The sequence below is a fragment of the Protopterus annectens genome, chromosome 2.part0 (genome assembly GCF_019279795.1).
Source record: "Protopterus annectens isolate FY-2018-M chromosome 2.part0, PAN1.0, whole genome shotgun sequence".
In the NCBI taxonomy this organism is placed as follows: domain Eukaryota; kingdom Metazoa; phylum Chordata; order Ceratodontiformes; family Protopteridae; genus Protopterus; species Protopterus annectens.
In genome coordinates this window covers 674,540,133-674,565,132 of record NC_056728.1, presented here as the reverse complement: position 1 = coordinate 674,565,132, position 25,000 = coordinate 674,540,133, and positions in this window count along the sequence as shown.

The following is a 25,000-nucleotide window of genomic DNA, read 5'->3' as shown; positions in this document are numbered from 1 at the left end:
GACACAGAAGGAAAAGGAACAGGAAGGAACAGACAGGAAGGAAGACAAGACAGACACAGGACATATGGATAAATACGGAGGAATTTAAGGAAACTGGAATGGAAATAAGGAACATATGAACACACACAGGAAAAGGAGGAGAGAAAGGACACAGACACAGGGATAGAAATGAAAAGGAAATGGGGGACGAAAATGGTGGAAATGAATATAGAAGGACAGAGATGGAGGTTCTGAAAGAAGGAGGGAAAAGAAAATATGGTAGGAGGGGAAGAAGACAAGGACAGGAAAGGAAGGATATATGGAGAATGGAAGACAATGGAATAGAGAAATAGAATATATGTATACAGAAGGAAGAAAATATGGAAGAAGGAAGAGGAAAGAAATATGGATATAAATAGGAAAGGAAAACATGGATGAAATGGTAGTGGAGAAGAAGAGAAGGAGGAAATGAAGGAAAATGAATGGTAGTAGACAGTGGTAGAGGGGGGATTGCCCACAAATATGGAAAGGGGAGGGAGACAGGGGATTGACGGACCGGAAAATGAATAGAGGAAAGAAGCAGGGAAATGAAAGGAAATGGAATGGATATATATATAGAAAAGGGAAAGCCATTGAAGGAATGGTAGAATGGTGGAGGGGTGGAATGGTGGACACAGGAATGGAAAGTATCTTCATGGATATGTCAGATAACATCATCTGTTGTTGCAGTGTAGTAATGAACAGATGTGCATAATCTCTAGCATTGTGCATTTGTACTGTTGCTGTATTGAAATGCTGCTGCCACCCTGTACCAATGCCACAGGTGTGCCTACTGACATCACATCTCTCACACAACTATGTAGGTCCCTCTGATATACCTCTGGGACAGCAGCCTGTAGCCGGTGAGTATGGTTTTATTTTGATCAAGTTTGCCAATACACCGGCCATGTCATTGCCATGGTATTTGCCATGCACACATTTAACACACCTACTCATAATGCATGCTGTACATGTTCACTTATTGTTGCTATTAACTGCAGTGCATCACAGTGATCACCATGGTGGTATATCTGAAGGGCATTTAAGAGTCCTGCAGTATAACTAACAACCTGTCAGTGCAAGATGTGTGGACACAGATGAACATAATGGTGGTCTACAGCAGGGACATGTCTGAAACATTACCCTTATACATTGGATACAACAATGTATATACCACTATTACAATGTCAACTGTTACAGATCTAAACAACGCCATATCACAGTGCCACATTCCACAACTTTTACAACCGTAACGTGATCCTAACATGAACAATGAATGTGTAATATGGCAACATATGTTAGGACAACAAATATGGGGAATACATACCTTAACAAACACTGGAAGCATATGTGTGCACAAACTCCAAGTAACATATTATGGAAGCAGCTTTTGAGGTACTGACAGCATTCACTCTTCATGAGTACGCACCTTCCATCAAGTACAGATCCTCAATGTCATACCAAGTAATGGTTTGCTGTCCAAGAAGTATGTCCATGACATTTGCCCAATCACCTGCAACAGAGACAGCCGTGGCTTGCACACATCTTACAAACCATGGAATGGATCCCTTATCCAAAAGGTAGCACTCAGGAGTGGGAGATATAGCCTTGCTTCACCATTGCATATACCACGGCAAACAGTGCAGACAGTCATGTATGTGACGATGAAGTATGGGACAACATTAATGTAGAAAATAAACAGATGGCCATTCAAGACAGATGATGACACATGTTGTAAACTGGTCATGGAGGCTGCATAGAAATATGCTGCAACACTGAGGGACTTGCAGGAATGTCTAGCAAGTACTGTCTGTGCAGTACCTGTGTCAACAATTGCATGGAGTCTGCATAAGTGTGGCCTATGGGTTAGGGTAATCAAATGGAAGAGTTGTTCCACAGGAAACATCATCCAGGGCTCTCTACAAGTAGCATATGCATAACATCAAAAGTCTCCCAAAGGCATGTGTTGCAGTGTGTAATGGTGTGCCGAGAACAAGGCTGAAACCTACAGACAGTCTTAATAAAGATACATGTGCTGCATAAGCAACAACTCACTCCACCTCAGGCCCACCATCCCCATCTCTACCTTGCAGGTGCCAGTGTACACCTTTAGGTGTGCTGTTCATTAGCAGGAACTAGGCTGGTAGACACGGTGCTGTGAATTTGGGACACTGCAAAATGACACTCATATGTGGCACATAGTTGTCAAGCATCTGAAAAAGGCTGATGAAGGGGCGGGATGTCATCCTGAAACACAACAGTGAACTGAAGCATACGTTCAAAGCTCATTAAGAATGGCTGTATCTGAACACAGTCAAGGTCATGAATTGTGCCAGACATAACCCTGACTCCACAGCAATAGTGAAGGGACTGTGTGACCTCCAAGTGCTGTGCACATGAGTTGACCTTGCAATCTGACACAGTTGAGGGACATTTGTAGGGCGGAGTGACCAAATAATGGCAAGTGCAGATGGGCTATGCTAGTATACCCCTTCCAGGAATAGTGACTGCTGGAGTTCACTTAACAGGTACTGCAACAAACCATCATGTTAAGGGTGTGCACACTTATGCAACCTGCATATTGTATGCATCTCAATTAGCATCTGCACAACTAACACATTTGTTTGATACTGCATTTGATTGCACATTTCATATATCACTTATCAGGTGTGTGTAATGTTAGCATAGTCAGTACTGTGGCCCCATGGCACATCAGGGAAGAGGAAGGCATGTCAATAAGGGTGTATAAACTCTTCATAGCCATAGTAAGCTTTGAAGGTTGTTAGTATAATTGTATTTTATTGCTCATACATGCACTGCTGATAAGATCTGCAAATCAGACATCAGGCATTCAGTATTGACATCTGTCCTCATATAATCCCAGGTATGTGTCAGACATTCACATAGGGGCTGCGAGCAGCAGAGCAAACATAACTGTCACACATATACACATTCAGCAATGGCGTGTGCACCCCTGAGGTATGGTGCACAGCATGTGCCAGGATGCTGAACAGGTGCACAGCAATACTCTGTACATGGGTGCAGTGTGTTCTAGGGGAAGGGAATCACATCCTAACACAACTCATGCATTACAGAGATGTATAATGTTGGTAACAGGGATTGAGTATAGTTGCAGTGCAGTTGGGTAATGAGAGGTTGTGTAATATCTTTGTGCCATCTCATCTGTAGTAAGTGTGTGTGTGTGTGTGTGTGTGTGTGTGTGTGTGTGTGTGTGTGTGTGTGTGTGTGTGTGTGTGTGTGAGGTAGGCAATTAGTACAGGTCTTAAAGTACGTATTTTGTTTTCTCCTCACAGGTGGCGAGGTTGGTCAGGGTGCCTCCAGCAGGCAAACTGATGTTAGTGTCCATACAGACTCTGACAATGATGATAGGTATGGTGAGGCACAGGCGGGGTTCTCAGGGACTGATGCTGTGCCATCGGTTGACATCCCATTGTTATCCATCCCATCCCCGCACACAGGCACATTGCCTATACATACCTCATCACTAGTGGCCATAGATGAGGGACAGTTGGTGGGCGGTGGCATGGGACAGGACAGTGTAGTGACTATGGCAAGTTTGTCTGTACACAGCAGCCATAACCAAAAGACTAGTGAGGTACCACACCGGCAGATGTGCAGGGGTGCTCGTAGGAGAGCTGCTGGCCATCATGACCCTGGCAGAAGTGACACTGTAGGTGTCACCAATCGCATGTTTTGGGCCATCATGGATGCACAAGCATGTATGGAACGTTATTCCAGGCAGAGTCTCAGGCTCCAGAATGCTACTCATTCTGCTTTTATCGACAACATCTGTGATCTTGCAGGTGCCCACCATTATTTTGCAGAGGTCCTGGATAGATGCTTGGGTGAGATGGTGGGAATCCTTGACCGTGCGATGTCTGTGTTCGAGCATATGGTGGGAGTAAGGTGACAGCCATGTGGACATAGGTCAGCAACACCAACAGGCAGAGCTCTACGTGAATGTACAAGTCAGAGCTGCTCCTGTAGTGGCAGTACCACCACCAGCACTGCAGGAGGGGTGCTGTCCACACCACAACATAGCAGGCCACATGCACGGGGCCCTAGCCGGTCCCAACAGGGACCCGAATCTAGCGAACATTTGTCATCCTCAGTGGAGAGTGCCATATCTGGCCTTGTACCTGGTAGTGCCCATGGAACCCCTAGCAGGCACAGTTCTCGTGTCCCTGGCCAGAGACAGTGAACTGCATACCCTGCCATGTACGGTCTGCAGCTGTCCAAAAACCCCTGTATAGGGCAGCGACATGGCAGAACTGTGTGCATGCATACACACATACAAAGCTAGGGCAACCCCATACCTACACACACCACATCTGCACAGCCCAATGAATAATGAAATCCCCTAACACCCACACATGATGTCAACCAAACGGCTCAGCCTAGGTCTCTGACAAACCCACAACACACCCTGTGCATATGATGATACCTGTGCCACATCCCTGTCATCCATAACATCGATGCAGGGACAGGCTAATATGGTTCTGATGCACAGGATGAATGTAGTAAGGTGTACCAGTGTAATGCTGTGTAACATGTTTTCAGCAGGAAAGTTTAATGCTTACATATCAGGATGTGTAGCTGTCCAGCCATGATGCATTATAGCTGTTATTAACAATGACTGATTGTGGTCTGCGTAATGTATTCAGTTTGTGTTGTAGGTGTCTATGTGTCAGCAGGATGTTGGTCTGCTGTTGTTTCCTACAATGGCTATGGCACTGTGGTGACACCTCGACTGTGCCATATCCTGGGTACAGCTGAACACAAGTAACATGTATGTATAACAGTTTCTGCATGTGCCACATGGCTGATAGGTTTGAGGGGTGTATACAGGTGAGTGCATGGTGGGTGATGTCAGCAGCCCTCCTACAGTGGACAATGGTAAGTGTACTGGGTGGCACACACCATGTGTTTGTGTATAACACACACACACACACACACACTCACACACAGGCTTTGGTGTTGATGCAATACACAGAGAATACTGTACACATGGATGTACTTACTGTTGCAGTGAACCCATTGTAGCCTATGTAATTCCACCAAGACAAAATAGGCAAAACATCACATTACTAAATAATCAGTCACTAGTTTAATGTCATTGACGATGGTACTGGCAGGGTATATGTTCCCTTCCCCAATGTAGTGCAATCTTGGAGTTGGTAAACATAGATGTGCTGGTGTGGGTGGCACAGCCTTTCACATTGGAGGGTGTGGAGTGGTGTAGAACTGCACATAGTGCGATTGACAACTACTTAATCTGTTAACATAAACTGTACAGTATTACATATTTTACCACATCTCAGAAACCAGTAACACATTCCTCTAGATAAAAACCTGTTTAATTCCACAGCGAATTTTACAGCAAAGTGAACAGTGAAAATTTCACCATAAAAACTCCTAGCACCTCGGCCGTAACAGCCTTTATAGACTTTGCTGTATAATTCACTGTGGAATTAAACAGGTTTTTATCTAGAAGAAGGTGTTACTGGTTTATGAGACTTGGTAAAATATCCTTTTCAACAGTGTGGTTTAATTACATGTACAGTATTACAGCTGACTAAGCAGGGGGATACACACAACAATAACCCCAATGAGGGTGGATGTATATATATATATATATATATATATATATATATATATATATATATATATAGATATATATATATATATATATATATATAGCAACTCCAGTGTCGCTGTACAGCCATACAGTGGTGAAGATGGCATTTACACATCTACTACTAGTGTTGATGAAATTAATTTCGACTAGATGATACCTTTGAATTGTTAGCAATTGCCAGTCAGTTCTCAGACAGCTGACCTCCTGGGACATGTATGTTCTCCATACTGAAGTAGATCCCTTCATATACATACACACTTACTTTGAAACACTGAGAGTAGATCCCCTACCTAAGTACTTATTGCTGCTACTGTGTTTGGCCTTAATTGTATACACCACACAACTTTTAGGATGAGGTGTGTACTGAGTATCTTGTTAAGTGAAGAGCATCACCAGGCCTTGCGCAGTATGGTAATGGGAGATATACTGGTTGTTAATGAAAAATACATAGTGTAACATACTGTCATATACACATTGTCAAACATATAACCGTCATAAACACATCTGAGAGACATGGGTTAATCAGTGCTAACCACCTTGTTGGTTAGTCCATTCTCTTTCAGATTATTTGCACAGAGCACATGCATCATTGGGCTGGATTATGTAATTAGTAACTTGTATGGTTGATGGGTGACAATGGTCCTCATACAGTGGACCTTGGGACATATACTGGGGTACCATGGTGTAAAGACAGTATACCCAGCACCCACACCCCACACTGGGTATTTTACTCACTGAAACCCACGATAGTACTCTGACATACCCACAATCACACATTGATCAGGACTGCAATACAACCCATGGTCTATCTCATCAGTGCAACTACAGGGATATGCATCTATTGCACATGCCACAGGGATAGTAGGGTGATGGTTTGTCATGGCTCTCCTTCTGTCAGCAACATCACTATCCCCTATACTGCATGGCAAGGTGTATTGTATTAAGAGAATGTGGCCTCAGAATTCTGTATCCTACAAATATACACGCTTGCACACAAACACACACTTGCCAGGACTCAGAGGGTAACCCATGCTTATCTAACCATTTGTACAACAGTGTTGTGCTGGTACTACAAGCTCCAGGTAGCCCATAGGGTGAAGAATGTAACATGGTACACTTAATGTCCATTACAGCAGTGGCCATTTCTAACTATGGCAATGGGGGGTGTAGTGGGTGAAAAGGCCCTCAGGGCATTATCAACTACAAGTTTACAAACACACAGACACTGTTATTCTCAGTAATGCACACTGACACATTTGTCACTACTGGGGTCCATAGGTGCAGGTGTTCCTAGGTGTGTACCAGGATATTGTCCATGGAAATGTGAGAAGAGTAGGGGATGTGGGTGCAGTGATATCATGCCAAGTGATGTTTGCCAGCAAGCCATCTATCAACTGATGCCATGTGAGTGATCCTCAGGGTGAGAGTCTATTACAACATCCAATCATCTGGTTGCCTCTTTCAGAGGGCCAGTGAGTTGCTACAATTGACATGAATGCAACATATATTGCATAACATGGCCAATGTCTGTGTTGGAGACCTGTACCCAAGCATGTTCTGTTGACTGTGGTAGTGTAGTTGCGGTATCCATGGCATGTGGTGCATACAGAGTGAGGTTTCCTAACTGTTGCTTTCATAACACAGTTGGCCAGACATGTCAGTTTCAGTCAAGCATAGATTGCCTGTAAGCAGTCAAGATGGATACCTGACATCTGCAGATCTGTACAGAGGGCAGACAGACATCAGCTAGCCAGCAGTTTATGCATTAGGATGAATGTTTGGACAGATAGACGTCTAACACTGATAGATATCCCATTACTACATGACAGCAACCATCAATGACATATCCAGTACACATAGTAGTCTACACTTAATATCCACATATCAGATAAATATCCAGTAGCAAATACTTAACACACAGCTCACACACCAAGAACACAATAGTCAATACTCAGAGTCCATCTTTGCATGCAGGGGTGTTTGGTTCCAGTACTACAATTTGCAATCTGCTCTTACTTGGGAAAGCACTGTTAACAGTAGTAATGTAATGATACTCTACATGCCAGTGTGACTGCATATAATCTGGGATACTACCCATGTATGAAACACAATCAAATGGAAAAGATTGTTGTACAGGTCATATATACTCAGGTGTCACAGACAGTAGAGTCACACCCCCTGCGACTGTAATGACAGCATATAGAAGCATGTTACGGACATGGAATTAAATACACTTATTAAAGATGCCATTACTCTACTATTTCATCAGACTGGAATGTGATCACTGGTTACCAGGGCTGACCCATGCTTAGCAGGTTTCATTATTGCTTAAATGTAAATGCTAAGCACATTTGCGCACTGGTAAGCAAAGACTACACAATGTAAGTGCCTTTTCATTTAACTGTATGCTAGCAGTGTTTACTGTCAGGCAAACCCACTTAAAGCTGCTCAAAACTCCCTTAACCACTCTGTATCAAACAATCCTTGTTCTGCCTAGCAACAAAAAAACAACCCTTGCAGGTCTTGAACCCAGGACCCCATACACTATAGTCATAGCAGTTAACCACTAAGCCATCACATCTGTGAAACGTTTGTTGTTTTTTCCAATATATCTGTCAGTACACATACTGAATAGTAGTGAACAACTGCTTTGACTTCTACAACTGTGTAGTACTTGTTAGTGAAAATAGTGTTGAATCAGTATGTTATTATATCTATATGAACACATATCAGATAAATATGGTGGGATACATCTGGGAAGGTATGTACAACACTCATGTTTACACATAACAAGGATATGGATATATATATATATATATATATATATATATATATATATATATATATATATATATATATATATACATATGTAGATATATGTATACATGTACATACACATATATAGTTATGTATGTATTTATCTACATCTGTGTATTGCTTTATATATGCATTCATATATTGATCTGTATATATATATATATATATATATATATATATATATATATATATATATATATATATGTGTGTGTGTGTGTGTGTGTGTGTGGTGGAGTCATACCTCAGCACTGATAGTCACAACCTCTTAGTGCAAGGGGATGTCATGTAAGTATTGCAGGTATAAATGTAGAATGTTGCTACAGTAACAGGGGTTATCTTAACAGAAATGTTGTAAGGGAAGTCACATCTAATACTGACACATATGCCATCAGTTACTGGCAGACTTCATAAGATCATCATAGTGCAGTACCACCTAAATCACAGTAATGATCCTGTGGAATACAGCAGAGATATGATCAATAAATGTGGACAGCCTGGCACACTCTGGTCAGTCCAGAGGTATACACAGAGCTCATTAGTGCAAGACATGTGGACCAAGCCTGACAAAGTAGATGCTTACAGCCATGTAAATGGGGATATCATGAAAATACTGGAATAGATAAGCTCACACAGTTTATGCATTCATACACTCCTGTCTGTCCTGACACATATTAACCAGAGGAGCAGAGGTCATAAGCCCACATACTACCCACTAGTTAGTGACATACATCTATACAGCATCCCACTGCTTTTACAGAAATACACAACAGTTATGGTGGCCAGGCAACAGTACATCTGACAAATAACTGGACATAACATCACACTAGGTAAATACACTGAGCTGCTAGAGCTGCTAGGCATGTCACAAAGCACTGTGCAAACTACAGGCAGACTGCCACAACACTGGCCTACGTTTCTTTTGGGGGAATACACATGTACTTGCAAATATAGGAGGCACTACAGGCATGTAACAGCATGGAGTAACAGACACCACTGTGAAAGTGCATACTCACAACCAATCTGAACACATCCACAGTCACATATGGTAATTGAACACAGCCACAGTCACATATGGTAAGCCTAATTAATATAACAGTATATGGACTGTGTGAACAACACCATCCTCACATATGCCACTCACACACTAACCCTACATATACTGGGCCAATACACAGTATAGTCTGATGCCTGACTGTGGTATGGGACATGTGTCAGTCTGGCCCTTCAAACATGTATGCAGATAGGGTACCATACACTGGAGCAGCATGCAACATCAGCTAGAACAGGACCAAGACCAAGAACAATGACATCTACCACAGTCTGTACACAGGCCAAGTTACATATTCACAATACACACTCTGTCACCAATCACCATAAGTACAAAAACCTCACAACTGTACACACTACAACAGAATGTCCAGGTTTTCTCCTGAAATATAATGCCCACTATACATAACATGTCTAGCAGTCTGATATTTCACTGGCTTGTTATCAGATGTGATCTCAGTAAATAATGATGTACTGAACATATGCACCTCTTACTGCATGACATATGAACAAAGGTTGACAGACTTGGGGTTGGAGGCACAAACACAGGGCCAATATTGACATGTTGCTGTGATAAACCCATGCATTTACTGGTGTAACAGGGTTTGTTGTGAAATATGTCATCTGAGGGATATGAAGTCAGTAACTCACATGGATGTCACAGTGTACTGAGTGCAATCATCAGAGTATGCTACTGCATGTCTAAAGATAGGAAATGTGTGAATAACACAACACATGTAAGATGCCAAACTCTGGCCACTCTGCAGATAGCCCTACAGGTGAGTGTTTCCTCAAAGACATAACACTGTCATGCCAGATTTTAAATCATATAGAACAGCCATATCCACACAAACCCTGTTAAACCAACATTACTTCAAATGTAGAAGAGCAATACTTGCATTCTGTCCCCATATCTGGAACTTCCTCCTCCTGTTTGTTGGCCTGTCTCCACAGTGTATGTTGTAAGAGGTACTTCCAACTACCCACTGTGATGCTGTTTGTCAACCACCCACATGAAGTCCTGCTCACAGTGAAGGAAAAGGGCCAACACCCACATGAAGTGCTTAGTTATAGGAGTGTGTTTCCATGCAATTGGCTATAGGAATGTACCACAGCTGTTCCACATGCAATTAGCAAGTATGGGGGATGCAATTCATGCACAGGCCATCAGCTGATCATGATGATCACTTACAAAACTCAAGCTGCTGCCTAAGCAAAGCAGATGTACTTTTCCACATCCACCAGAAAGGGTGTGAAAGAGAGAGACAGAAACAAAGTAAGAAAGGAAGGGAGTAGGAGAGTAAGTGCCAAATGTGTTTGTGTATGATCCATGGGTGGAGAGTGGTATCTGGGCATTATGATGATTGTCTATATTGTGTACTAATCCATACTATCACACGGTAATTGCACATGGCTGTACACATTTATGGCTGAGGATTATCTACAACAATCTCTACAGTGTTTGGAAAATGTTGGCCTTGTGATGTGGACAATGGGACATGTAGCTCCTCAATATAATGATGTAGCAAAACCCACACTGCAATGGATTCTGTCAATACGTAATCACCCCAACACCCACACAGGACACTAATGACACACTCACAACCACACAGTTACCAGTACTGAGCTTCAAACCCCTATCTAACTATGTATTGCTATAAAATTGTCATGCAGTTATTGCATGTGCCATGGAGCTTACATGTTGAAGAGCTGTCCAAAGGCATCTTTCAAGGTGAGTGACATCAGCAACAGTAATAAAGGTGGGATAAGGGAAGTGTAGTACATGTGATTGTCCACAAAAGCAGGTGGCAATGAAGACACAATCACATTCTCTCAGGGAATCACACACATTATCACAGTTGGTAGGGTCAGGATTAGAACTCCTATCTAACTTTGCTACACTACAGTATTACACAGTTATCACATGTACCACAGAGCTTATCTGGCTGATATATGGTCAAAGGGTTATTTCAAGGTGACTGACATCAGCAGGCATGCTACAGTAGGGCAATGCAAGGTGTAGTGATTGTGAATGTCTTCAAAATCATTAATCTCCACACACAAACAGACACACACACACACACGCACACATGCACCCCCCCCACACACACATGCACATTTGCCAGTACTGAGATGCATGTATTCATTGCTTCACAAGTGTGTAGTAGGTGACTGTGCCTGAAGGCTGTACAAGGTTGGCAAAGGGAATACCTTGGCACCAGGCCACATGACAATGGTCTCCAGTGTGGCTCAGGGGTGTAGTCCCTGGATTGGCCCCCATAGGTGGGTATTGTATTCCCCATCCACTTATCTGGGTTACTATTGTTGGTGGCCAGTGCTGTGCAATGTTTGCCATGTATGTGATCTATATTCCATAGCATGGATAGTGGGTTAAGCACATGTCCCACATGCATGTTCTGTGATGTGTGGAAGTGTACTTGAGGTCTCTGGGCATGTTGTGTGGACAGATTGTTATCTTCTGATTTGGCATTCCTGACTCATTTCTTGAGACCTGGCTATGGAACTGAGGTCATGCTTGTGCGTACATTGACAGCATGATACAGGTATTCAGTGGAGTTAGTGGCATATGTGCATACAGGGCATGTGTATAAGGCCTGGTATTCCCTTTATGGGTTACATTTGCAGACTCTGCAGTTCTTGCAGGTATCCAGTAGGAAATATAACAAAAGGACCACTGTAAGCATTTATTTGCCTACTGCAGGGATGGAACAGGGTGCCATGTCCTTTTACTTGCTATATAACACACACTCAGGTTAGGAGATGTAACACATCACAGTACGTTCTGCTGTCATTGGCACTGTTGTGGTCAACATGCATGTAGTGCACTGCAACCACACCATGGTTACTATCTGTGAGGCAATATGCAAGGAACTACCAATGTAGTGGTTGTTACCTAGCCAAGTGTGTTTGTGTATGAGACTTGGGTGGATAATGTTCTCTGAGTAATACAAGGATTGCCTACATTGTTAATCAATCCATAATGTCACATGTGGGGCTATGGATTGTCTACACCAGCCTCTCTAGTGTTTGACATCTGTTCTCCTTGTAAGGTGGACATTGTGACATATACTATGTCTTCAATATAATAATTTAGCAAAACCCATCCCACAATGCATCCTGTTATTACACAGCCACAGCAGCTTCCACACAGGATACTGATGACAGAGACACACAAACACACTTGCCAGTGCAGAAATTCAAATGCCTATCTAGTTACCTATTGCTACTACAGTGCACTGCATTTATTGCATGTGCCACAGTGGTTATGAGATAGATGCTGTTCCAAGGTACTTCTATGGTGAGGAACATCACCAACCCTTGTTAATACTGGCATTGGGTGATGTAGTGGGTGAGAGATCCCAAAAATAATTTCACCCTACACACATATTTGCCAGGGGTGAGGTTTAAACCTCTATCTAACAATCTTTATGGACCATTCTGTTGCGCATTTACCACATGCACCACTGACTTCACATGGTTTTGGGTTGGCAACAGGTACTTCTCAGGTGGATGATAGCTGTAGGACTGCTAAAGTCAGCCTCTCATATATGTACTGAGTGTAAATGGGGCCAAAATGTTTGAGGTACACACAAACACCTGCTACATATGAGATTCAAACCCATACCTGTCTAGTTACTACTAATACATTGATCTGTATTTACAGCACATGCCACAAAGCTTACAGGGAAGAACCTTGTCCAAAGAGGTATTTCAAGGTGACTAACATCAACAGGCTTGCTGAAGTAGGGCAATGGGAGGTGTAGTGACTGTGAATGGCCTCAAAATCATTGATCCCTATATACACAAACAGCCCCACACACACACACACACACACACACACACACACACACACACACACACACACACACACAGTTTCACAGTTGCCATATCTGGGATTAAAACTCTTACCAGACTAGTATGTCATACTATTGCATCATGCAGTTATCACACATACCACGGAGTTTACAGGGCTGGATTTTGTCCAAAGGGGTATTTCAAGGTGACTGACATAAGCAGGCTTGCTGAAGTAGGGCAATGGGAGGTGTAGTGACTGTGAATGGCCTCAAAATCATTGATCCCTACACACACAAACACCCACACACACACAGTTTCACAGTTGCCATGTCTGGGATTAGACCTCCTACATAACTTGTATGGCACACTATAGCATTATGCAGTTATCACAAGCACCACAGAGCTTACAGGGCTGAAATTTCTAATCCCTACACACACAAACACCCACACCCACACACAGTTGCCATGTCTGGGATTAAAGCTTCTACCTAACTAGGTATGTTACACTATAGTCTTATGCAGTTATCACACGTCCCACTGAACTTACAGGGCTGAACCTTCTCCAAAGAGGTATTTCAAGGTGACTGACATCAGCAGGCTTGCTAAAGTAGGACAATCGGAGGTGTAGTGACTGTGAATTGCCTCCAAATCATTGATTCCTACACACACAAACACCCACACCCACACAGTTTCTATGTCTGGAATTAGAACTCCTACCTAACTAGTATATTACACTAAAACATTACGCAGTTACTGTGCATGCCGCAAAGTTTATAGAGTTGAGTCTTCTCCAAAGGGGTATTTCAAGGTGACTGACATCAGCAGGCTTACTAAAGTAGGGCAATGAGAGGTGTAGTGACTGTACATGGCCTCAAAATCATTGATCCCTATATCCACAAACAGCCCCACACACACAGTTTCACAGTTGCCATGTCTGGGATTAGACCTCCTACCTAACTTGCATGGCACACTATAGCATTATACAGTTATCACATGCACCATGGAGCTTACAGGGCTGAACTTTCTCCAAAGAGATATTTCAAGGTGACTGACATCAGCAGGCTTGCTAAAGTAGGACAATGGGAGGTGTAGTGACTGTGAATTGCCTCAAAATCATTGACATCTACACACACACACACACACACAGTTTCCATGCCTGGTATTAGAACTCCTACCAAACTAGTATGTTACACTATAGCATCATGCAGTTACTGCATGCACCATGGACATTATAGGGTTGAACCTTCTCCAGAGGCATATTTCAAGGTGACTGACATCAGCAGGCTTGCTAAAGTAGGACAATGAGAAGTGCAGTGTGTGTGAATGGCCCATAAACCATTTCTCTGGAAACACACACACAAAACTCAGCCACACACAACTTTACATTTGACAGTACTGGGTATACAGATGCTAAATGACTACTGATTTGTACTGTCATGTTACACAGTTATCACAAGCATGGCAGACACTATAGTGTTGAGGGCTACCAGAAGCAAATGTCGACAGTGATAGACATCGGCACATCATGTGATATTGGCCAGTTGGATGTGTGGTGGGTGGGACAGGACAGGCCTCATGATGGGCATCTCTTTGTCACTGTCTGTCTCTCTTTTCCCCACATCTCTGTTTGGGTATGTTTGACCTATTATAGTGTGTTGTCCTTGGATATATGTGTGTATTCCTAGCTGATGTGTGTCCAAAGCATGAATGGTGTGCAATGAGGTGTGTGTGTGTGTGTGTGTGTGTGTGTGTGTGTGTGTGTGTGTGTGTGTGTGTGTGTGTGCACAGAAATCTGCAACTGACAGATATGTATAGTCGACTGTTGTTGTCAGACATGGGCTTCATTTCTCTAAGTGTAGGAGCATGCCCAGTATGACCTTCTGTATTGAGTGTGAGAATCCATTCCAGGTAGGTTGTTCTCCAGTGCAGGATTCTGTGTTCCACATCTACAGCTAGCAACCTCTTTCTGCAGGATATCTGTAGATAGGTTGACAATATGGAGTCACAATGGGCAAAGGATAATGTGATACTGTAACTACTGTGTCTGTGCTGCTTGCATTACATGGTTTTGGCGTTAGCAAAGATATTCAGACATATGTACTGTTTTACAATGTGATGTATTATGGCATCAACTACTGACAGATATATTTTTTTGCTCACAGTTATTTCCTGGGGAATACAAGATGAATGAAGCTTTGTCCAGTAATGTGGTCTGCAGCCTACATATTCTTCCACACTCATGCCATTAGGGAGGGGGACCTGCAGACACTTGCTGATGGGTCTGTGTAAATGTTGCAGCACCTTGGTACTGTGGCAGCTGAGGATCCCCTGCTTGTACATCTATTGACATAACAGAATGGCCATATCATGCTGTGGCCATACAGCTCAGCTGTACAGATTCACCCAGGTTACCCAGAGGCAGGGCTTATATATCTGGTCAGTTCCCCTTCACATTGTGGTTTACAAGCAGGTTTTTTACCACCCATTACTGGGTTTGCAGGCAGGGGTAGTATGGGCACACATCAGAGTTTCACACTGCACATACTCCATGGTGTCCATGCTTCTACACCCCCCTCTGTTATTCTATCTTCTTCCTGACATTATGCAAGCGATATCTGGGACGTATCCCTATAGTTGTCCCTTCATCCTAATGGTATTTAGCGGTTGGCCCACAGTTCATACAGTAGGACATGGTGGATATGCTACTGGGATTTGTCAACATGGCCATGCATTTGTGTTCTGTGGATTGTGTTATGTTGTTAGTTGGCACCCCATGAGATAACATGCATTGGCAATACGGGTGAGGTACAGGCCTTTGACAGAGGACTGTAGTACATTTAAGTAGTGATGCAGGCCATCTGTAGCAGGCCAGTGCATTCTGTCACTACTACAGTCCCAGACTGCAAGCCACTAGATTCCCCTGGGGTGATTGGGTAAGTGTGCAAGGTGTTAATGGCAATAGTTCCTGTCCATATTATTCCATTGTTCTGGATGCTGGCAGGGTGCTGCTTACAGCTAGGAGCACACCTGTATGGGACACCTCTTCAGCATGCTGTGTTCTGTGGGTATTCCCATACAGAAATGGGGGTCATACTGTACTCATTCCCAACAGCAGGGGTATGACCTGTGATGAACCTGTGTCTGATGGTGGGGTGAGCTGAGTGGATGTGTGATATGGAAGCTTCTTACAGCTGACTCAAAGATATACCTGGGACATTCCCCTTATGCTGCCTTACGTGGGGACATTGGACGTCTCTCATTACTTCACAACTGTGCCTTTTGTGGTCTGCCTGTGATTGGCCAGACTACATCAATATTCCGTACTACACAGACAACTAATGTGCTGCTAACCTGTATGTACATTTCCAAAGGTGTGTGAAGCTGACAGTTACATTTTATGTACTCTGTCTAGGGTAATTCCACCTGCGTACTATGGATATGTCTGGGCTCACATTTATGGCATATCCATCTTTCAGATGTTTACAGATATTACATCCAAACAATGAGTATGGATGACTGCTGAATTGGGCCTTGCTGGGATGCATTGTGGTTGGCACTGCAGTTGTCAAAACACGGCCCTGTCATCAACAGTACTGGCCATAGGCCACCAGGACACAACCCACCGTGCCTACATGCTGACCACTTACACACAATATACAACACACAACAACCTAACACACAGAGCCCTGCATATTGCACACATGCAACAATCTATCCTGCATATTGGACCAGGTCAAGTAATCTGTGCTCCACTGTTATTGAACCCACACGTACATGTTACTGCACTTCTACATATGATTGTGGGGAGGTCACACCTGACAACTGTAAACATTTGCTATGACTGTACTGGTATTTCAGCTACTCTGTTGGCTTCCATTTTGTTTTGTATTCTGACCTATCATGCAGACTAGATGCATATCAGTAGAGTACAGATCTTAGGTTTTATTGACCTAGATTTCAGTTTCAAACATCTTACCCTTCAGAACTAACATCCAACTGCCTGACCTGTTGTCTGTCTGTATAGGTCTGGAGAGTGGGCTGTTCTCCATTGCCATCAATTGGAGGCCTTAGCACAGCCTTTCTTTGTGTTCATCTACACCTGTCCTGCTGGCTGAGACTGTTGTTGGGTATGTGAGCCTCACTTACATGCATGTGTGTGTCCTATGGACAGAAATTTGGGCCACCACATTTACTGCAGTGGGATTTGTCACCTTGTGTAGTACTGCCTTCTCTATTGACACCAGTATTTGTTATGGATTTCATGCTGCCCATATAGGTGTCCACTATCTGCTGCCATCCCATCCAGCCACCCGATTCCCTTGCATGCTCACATCCATACCATATATACAACTAGCAGAACACACTACTCCATCCAGCAATTGATAGGAGGAGTGAGTTACTTGTGGCTGTGCCAGTATTGAAGATGGTGCTGGAGGGCTGACTATATCAGATGCACATACTACACTCCCTAAACATGGTAAAGCACAGGTAGTGTCATGTTTTGCACCCCTTTTACTGTATGTGCGAGTCAGAGAGAGGTGTCATTCCCTGGGTTTCTAACATGTCAGTGTGTGTGTGTTATGCATTGCCTCTTTGCAAAAGCCTGGGCATACTGGACATGCCTGCTTCTGCCTACAGGGGCAGGCTCAGGTTGTTCCTGATCCAAACCACTCTGTGCCTCTGCTGGCCTTGGCAATGGTGGGGGTGGTGTGGCCCTGCCCCGTGCTGTTCCTGCTGCAGCTTTTTCCGCAGGATCTTATTGTGTAGCATGGCACATACAATGAAAATTTGCGTACATGTAGCTAGAGAGTACTGCAAGGCTCCATCAGATAAGTCCAGGCACTGGAACCATGACTTGAGCATCCCAAACACATGCTCTATTATGATTCTGGTTTGTGCCTGTGCCTCATTATGGAGTTCTTGTTCAGGTGTGTGTGCATTTCTGATGGGTGTCATCACCCATGGCTCCAGTGTGTAACCAGCATCCCCCACTAGGTGGCCGTATGGGATGTCCCCACTGGCAAATCTCTGGTACAGCTGTGTCATATGCCAGATGTGGGAGTCATGATAGCTTCCAGGGCTGCCAGCACACACATTCATTATAATGCCCTGGGCATTGCACATGACCTGGCAGTTGATGGAGTGGAAGCCCTTGCGATTTATGTAGACCCTACCACACAGGTGGTGCTTTGATGAGTATGTGCGTGCAGTCTATGGCACCCACTACCTTAGGGTATTCTGCAGTTTGGTGGAAGAGACTCATATTGCTGGTCAATGCCTCATGGGTGATGAGGAAATATATGCACTCACTGGCATGTGCTGACATGGCATCCAGGAACTGGTGGAGTACCGTGGATGCTGATGCCTGTGTGAGCCCCATGATATCCCCAGTTGACCTTTAGAAGATACCTATGGCTAGTATTCTTAAGCCTATACATACCTTGGTATCCACTGGGATGGGTTCCCCTCTGTTGCTTCTGTGTGTGAGGCATGCCTGGCACAGCTTAACAATTTGCTGTAGGATGTCCCTGTCTACCCTAGAGCAGTCTACTATCTCCAGCTCATGTAGCCCCTGGTAGGTTACCCTCGGTCTGTACACTCTTCTCCTTCTCCTCACTGTAGGTTGGTCATTATCATTCTCATCCTCACCACCCTCAGCCTCTTCCACATATTTATGTATGAGAGCGACAGCAGCCGCCATCATTTTGCTAGTTTTGTCTGGTAAAATTTCCCCGTCTGTGTACACCGGTCATGTAGAGTTTGTGGGAAAAACAAGAGTGAAAGGGGTTTGCATAGTTTATAGCAGTGTTCTGGGCTGGGCTAGGCTGCTGCCTGTGTAATTGGCTGATTCTGATACATTTCACCTGCCAGCTATGCTAGTTCTCCTTGATTACCTTCCTACTGCTGTTTTTCCTTCCCATTGCCTTCCTGTTTAAGTCCCAAGGCGTGCCACACATACCCAGTGCTCAGATGTAAACAGAGCTTCTATTTCTTGTTTTTTTTAAATCAGTGCATCGCACACAAACCCATTAGACAATGTAAACACCGTTTAGCAGAAACGGGCCCTCCTTTTTTTAGGCAAGGCTCAAAAGACAAACCCACCTCCATAGACAACACAATGAATAAGAAACTAAAGGTAATGCTGCTAAACGCCAGACGTCTAAACCTCAAGATGCATGCACTCGAAGCCCTCCTCAGTATGGAGAACATCAATATCTGTGCAGTGACAGAAACCTGGTTCAAGGCTCCAGAGATCACCCCAGCACTACCAGGTTATACCTCATATCATGCTTTTCGGCCCCAAAACTCGGACCGAACCATAAAAGGAAGGGGAGTATCAATATTTATCAAAGATACCCACACCTCCAGGTTAGTGGTGTTGCACGAAGCATCGGAGAGCATCCATGTGCAACTAACAGTGGGCAAAACTGCTTTTCAGTTTGTAGCATGTTACAGACCACCCTCTCAACATCAGGAATCCCACTCGTCTTTCCTGAAAACACTGGAGAATATGAAGATCTCTCCAAACACCATTATATTGGGTGACTTCAACTACCCAAACATAGACTGGGAGCATTACTCAAGCCCCAACACCCTAGCCCAAAGGTTCCTGGAATTTATAAACTCAAATGCTATGGAACAACTAGTCACCACTCCCACAAGAGGGGAAAACATACTTGACCTGATCATTACCAACATGGGGGCTCTATGCTCCATACCAGAGGTATACCCCTCATTGGTGAGATCAGACCATAAATTAATCTCACCGGATATCCACATCCCGACCCCACCCCCAGCCCAGAAAACCACAGTGAAAAACGTCTCAAAAGCGAACTTCACACTTCTCAAAACCGAGGTGGAATCCTTCAAGTCCCCCCGGGCCAGTGGAAACTACGGCCCAAACTGTAGAATCCTATATAAACGCATTCTATGGACACCTCCAGGAATGCATGGATCATGCTATCCCAAACAAAACCAAGACCCAATCTTCCAAAGGCAGGCATCCAGTCTGGTGGACCCCAGCCATAAATAAGTTGTACAACAGAAGGAGGAAGCTACTACATGATAGAGCAAAATCCCTAAAAGGGAAGGCATCTCTGATCAGTACTAGCAAAAAACTACGATCCCTCATAAAATCCTCCAAGGCCAGCTTCGAGAGAAAAATTGCACAGGACACTAAAAATAATCACAAGGCTTTTATTAGTTATGTTAGGAACCTGGGATGCAACTCCCAGATATGCTCAGAGTTGATCCAAAATGACAAAAAATACACTGAACCCACAGACATTGCCAACATCCTGGCAGACAGGTTTAGTGCAAACCCCCCCCCCCAAAGAGCAAATATTTATCCCAGCAGAGTGCTGCCTCCCTAACATCTCAGATGCTCAGGTGAAAGCCGCCCTCTCCAAAGCAAAAAACACTGCATCAATGGGACCAGACGGTGTCCCGGGTTGCGTCCTACATGAACTCCAAGCAGAACTAAACCCTCACGTAAGACTGCTGTACAATCTCAGCCTTACTACAGGATATGTACCCAAAGAATGGCGTGCAGCAACAGTGGTCCCACTCCACAAAGGTGGTGCCTCTATGGACCCTGGAAACTATCGCCCCATAAGCCTGACTAGCCTAGTCTGCAAGGCTATGGAAAGGATCATCATGGAACTCATAAACAAAGACATTGGGGACCTACAGACACTAGATCCTACCCAATTCAGCTTTGTCAAGGGCAAATCCTGACTTTTGAACCTGGTCGACTTCTTTGAAACAGTCAGCAAGGCCATAGATGAAGGGAAGGTAGTCCACACAGCCTACCTGCACCTCGCAAAAGCATTTGACACAATACCCCCACTCAGGCATCATAGATAAGCTATCCAGCTTAAATATAAACCCCTATGTCACAAGATGGGTTGCAAACTGGCTCAAAGACAGAACGCACAGAGTCAGAATTGCTGGAGCCATGTCAGACTCGAAACCAGTTACAAGTGGTGTCCCACAAGGCTCAGTCCTGGGACCTCTCTTGTTCGGTATATATTTTTCTGAGGTACAGGCTAACACGGGAGGACTGTGGCTGACCAAGTTCGCAGATGACTGCAAACTGGGTGCCATAATTGACTCTCCAGCTGACATGAGCATTCTTCAAAAAGGTCTCACAGAGACGGATAACTGGTGTCAGAGCCATAGCTTAAAGCTAAATGCCAAAAAGTGTATAGTCATACCGTTTGGCAAAAACAAAGTGCCCACAAATTACCAGATAGGTGGTAACCCATTAAGTACGGAGGAAGTAATTAGGGACCTGGGAACCGAAGTTGATTGTAATCTCTCCTTCGACAACCACATTGCCAAAGTGGTTAGAAAGACCTTCTATATAGCCCACCTTATCATGAAACGATTCACATCTAGATCAAGGGAGGTCATCGTGCCCCTTTATTCATCCCTCATCAGGCCCATAATAGAATACAATGCCCCATTTGGGATGTACCTTACGTGACACCTGCAGCAACTAGAAAGACCCCAAAAGTACCTCACAAAGAGGATCAAGTGACTCAAACAGATGCCATATGTTGCTCGGTTAAAGAAACTCCAGCTCTACTCAGTTGCACACCGCCTACTTAGCAGCGATCTATGCCTGACATATAAAGCTATGTCCAACCCAGAATTAATGGACATGCTCCACCTCAAAAAATCCAAATCCCTTAGAGCCACGCGCTCGAGGGACTTGAACCTCAACACAGAAATACATAGGACATGCTGGAGGGACAGATTCATAACCCAGAGGCTCCCTTCACTCTGGAATAGAATCCCAGTCCATGTCAGGCAGAGTCCCTCACTGACTCTCTTCAAGACGAATCTTGATGAGTGGATGGGGGATCGTAGGTTTACCCCGGGGATTACTTCTGTGTCACTACTAGACAGAGGCACAGTAAACTAACCTTAAAAAGGGCACAGTAAACTCAAAATCAAAGGGTGGCGAAAGCCAATCACACTCTGGCTAGGCTTATAAATGCCCCAGGGTAGATAGCCTAGTATGAACCTATGAACCTATGAACCTATGTACCTGGACACGAGCAAACTCTGCATTTCTTGGTATAAGCCAATACAGCCTTAGACACACACCCTGCCTTAGCTGTGCTTAGCTAAGTGCAAACAGGTGCCACAGAGCTCCACTCAGCTTACAGCAGGCATGACACACCTCCTTATGAGGTCATCTAGCTCTTAGGCTTACACCATGACCTTGCTGCACCTACACAGTTAGGTGCAAGCTAGCACTGAGGGAAAATCTGTAATTCAGTATCATTCCCCTCATTTGCATAGTACTGACTGGTAATGCATACAAAATACAAAACTGACACTCAGCCTTCCCCCTTAGCAACCACTATTCCATGGTATTGTTGTCATATGCATGCCATTGACTATAATGGTAAAATGCATAATCATCTTAAAATTGACTTTTCTAATTTTTTTTATTTTTTTCAGGCCAATCCCATTTGTTCACCACTGCGCTATGCTTAAACGACTGAAATCGGCCAAATACACAAAGTTATTTTTTTATAATTTTGCAACTATTCCCCATGCCAATGGCCATATATTTGGTCATTGGCATGCCTACTACATTGAATACATGCTTTCTTTCAAGTTGTCATGCCTCTGTTTTGTAAATTGCAGAAATGTATTCAGTTAGTAGCCGAACACATTTCTGCAGGTTACACTATGCCTGCACGGATGCCTTCCTGCTTCCTGGATCACTAATTCTCCTCATTTGCATGGTTTTCACCAGCAAATGGGGTAATTAGCATACAGGAGCTGTGTCCATGCATGAGTAGTGCAGGACCGCTCGTGCACGTCCCGGGAGCTCGTTCCTGGATCGCACATCAGCCATATTGCCTGCAGCAGCTCTTGCACTATTCCTGCACACTGTGCAGAGCTTGCTGAATCCTGGGGATTGTATTTCAACTGCACAGTGTTATGTTTTTAGTTTCATAGTATATAATTAAGAAAAAATAACTTAATTCACTTACCAGATGGAGCAGCTAAACATTTGTTTAAGCAGTTCTTCACTTCTTCATTCTCATATGTACTGTTTGTCCCGTAAATACATTCTTTATGGAATTACCTCATAATTTCTAGCTATATTAACTGTGTTTTTACTTAAAAGTAATATTTAATCCTGTGAGCCATCCATCATCTTTCATTATGTTGTTCAGTGTTGAATGTTTGGTGTGAATCAAACTCAGAGCCTCAACACACACCCTGAATGAGTTTGCTGGTTGTTATTTAGGACTAAAACCCCTATCAGAAAAATGACAGTCAGTAAGAATTTTGTAAATATTGAGTATACAGGCATTCATGATCTTGGTAGGGTGATGATTCCACAATTTCTTAGGCTTGTGATAAAAAGATCTTTTCTACAAAGAAGAGTGCCACACTGGCATATATACAAAACATCATTTTTATTGGTACCCTGACTGTGATGAATGCATTTCAGACAGAAAGTGGCTAACAATGAAGCATTATTTAAATATTCATATATAAGAATCAGGACCCTTCTCACCAATCTGTAATGCAAGGAATACAACAAAGAATACAACAAGGACTGCAAAGTCAGCCATTCAAGTCTATTTCTATAAATATAATTCTTAACACCATCAATCTGTCTCATAAAATACTTTTGAATTCTTTTCAGTCTGAATATTTGGGCCTAGGCAGCAGAAGAATATTCTATATGTGGTCTTTCATCACAGCTAGAGATCCTGTGTACAATGTCTCTAATTACAGAGTAGCACTATTTTATTACAAATATTAAAGTGTCATCATATTTCAGTCTACCATACACCAACATACCTTGATTTTTCCCTTCTATTTATAAAATATTATTCAAGCCACAAATAAAACAAGATTTATTTGGTGCAAAATGCAACAGTTTTGTTTTATTGGAATTAAGGACCACTTTCTTATTTAAAGACCATAAGTAAATGCTATCCAGGAAGACCTATATATTAGCCTGATCATAAAAAAGAGTTTTTGATCATTCCAGTTTTAGTATCATATGAAAACTTGCTGTCTACAATCTTTTTTTGAGATGAGAAGTTATACAGATTAAATAACAAGGCTCCAAAAGCAGCACCCTGAGAGACTCATGCTGTGGTCTGCCTTTCTTTACAAATATTATCTTCAGTTTTCATCTTAAATGTTCTTTCAGTCAGCCAACTTATGACCCACTTGATTATATATTGGTTGACTCCATGCTTAAGGAAGGTTGTCTCAATTTCTTCATGTGGAACAGAATAAAATGCCTTGGCCAGATCCAAGTAGATACCATCAAATGCTCAACCCACATTGACTGATTCTCACATATTATTTCAAATGCTTAACAGATTAGTCAGACAAGATCTTCCTTTGGTAAACCCATGCTGGAAATTAATCATGGTCATACATAGTTCTTTTCTGTATCATTGAGAAGTTATACTGAGAATGACACTTGATTCTTCTTAGCTATTTACATGTTTTGTCATATTTCCCTTTTCCCTCCATTCTTCAAGGTTTTATATATATATATATATATATATATATATATATATATATATATATATATATATATATATATATTGTCTTGTATTACTTCCTTATTATATGTCATCTGCTACA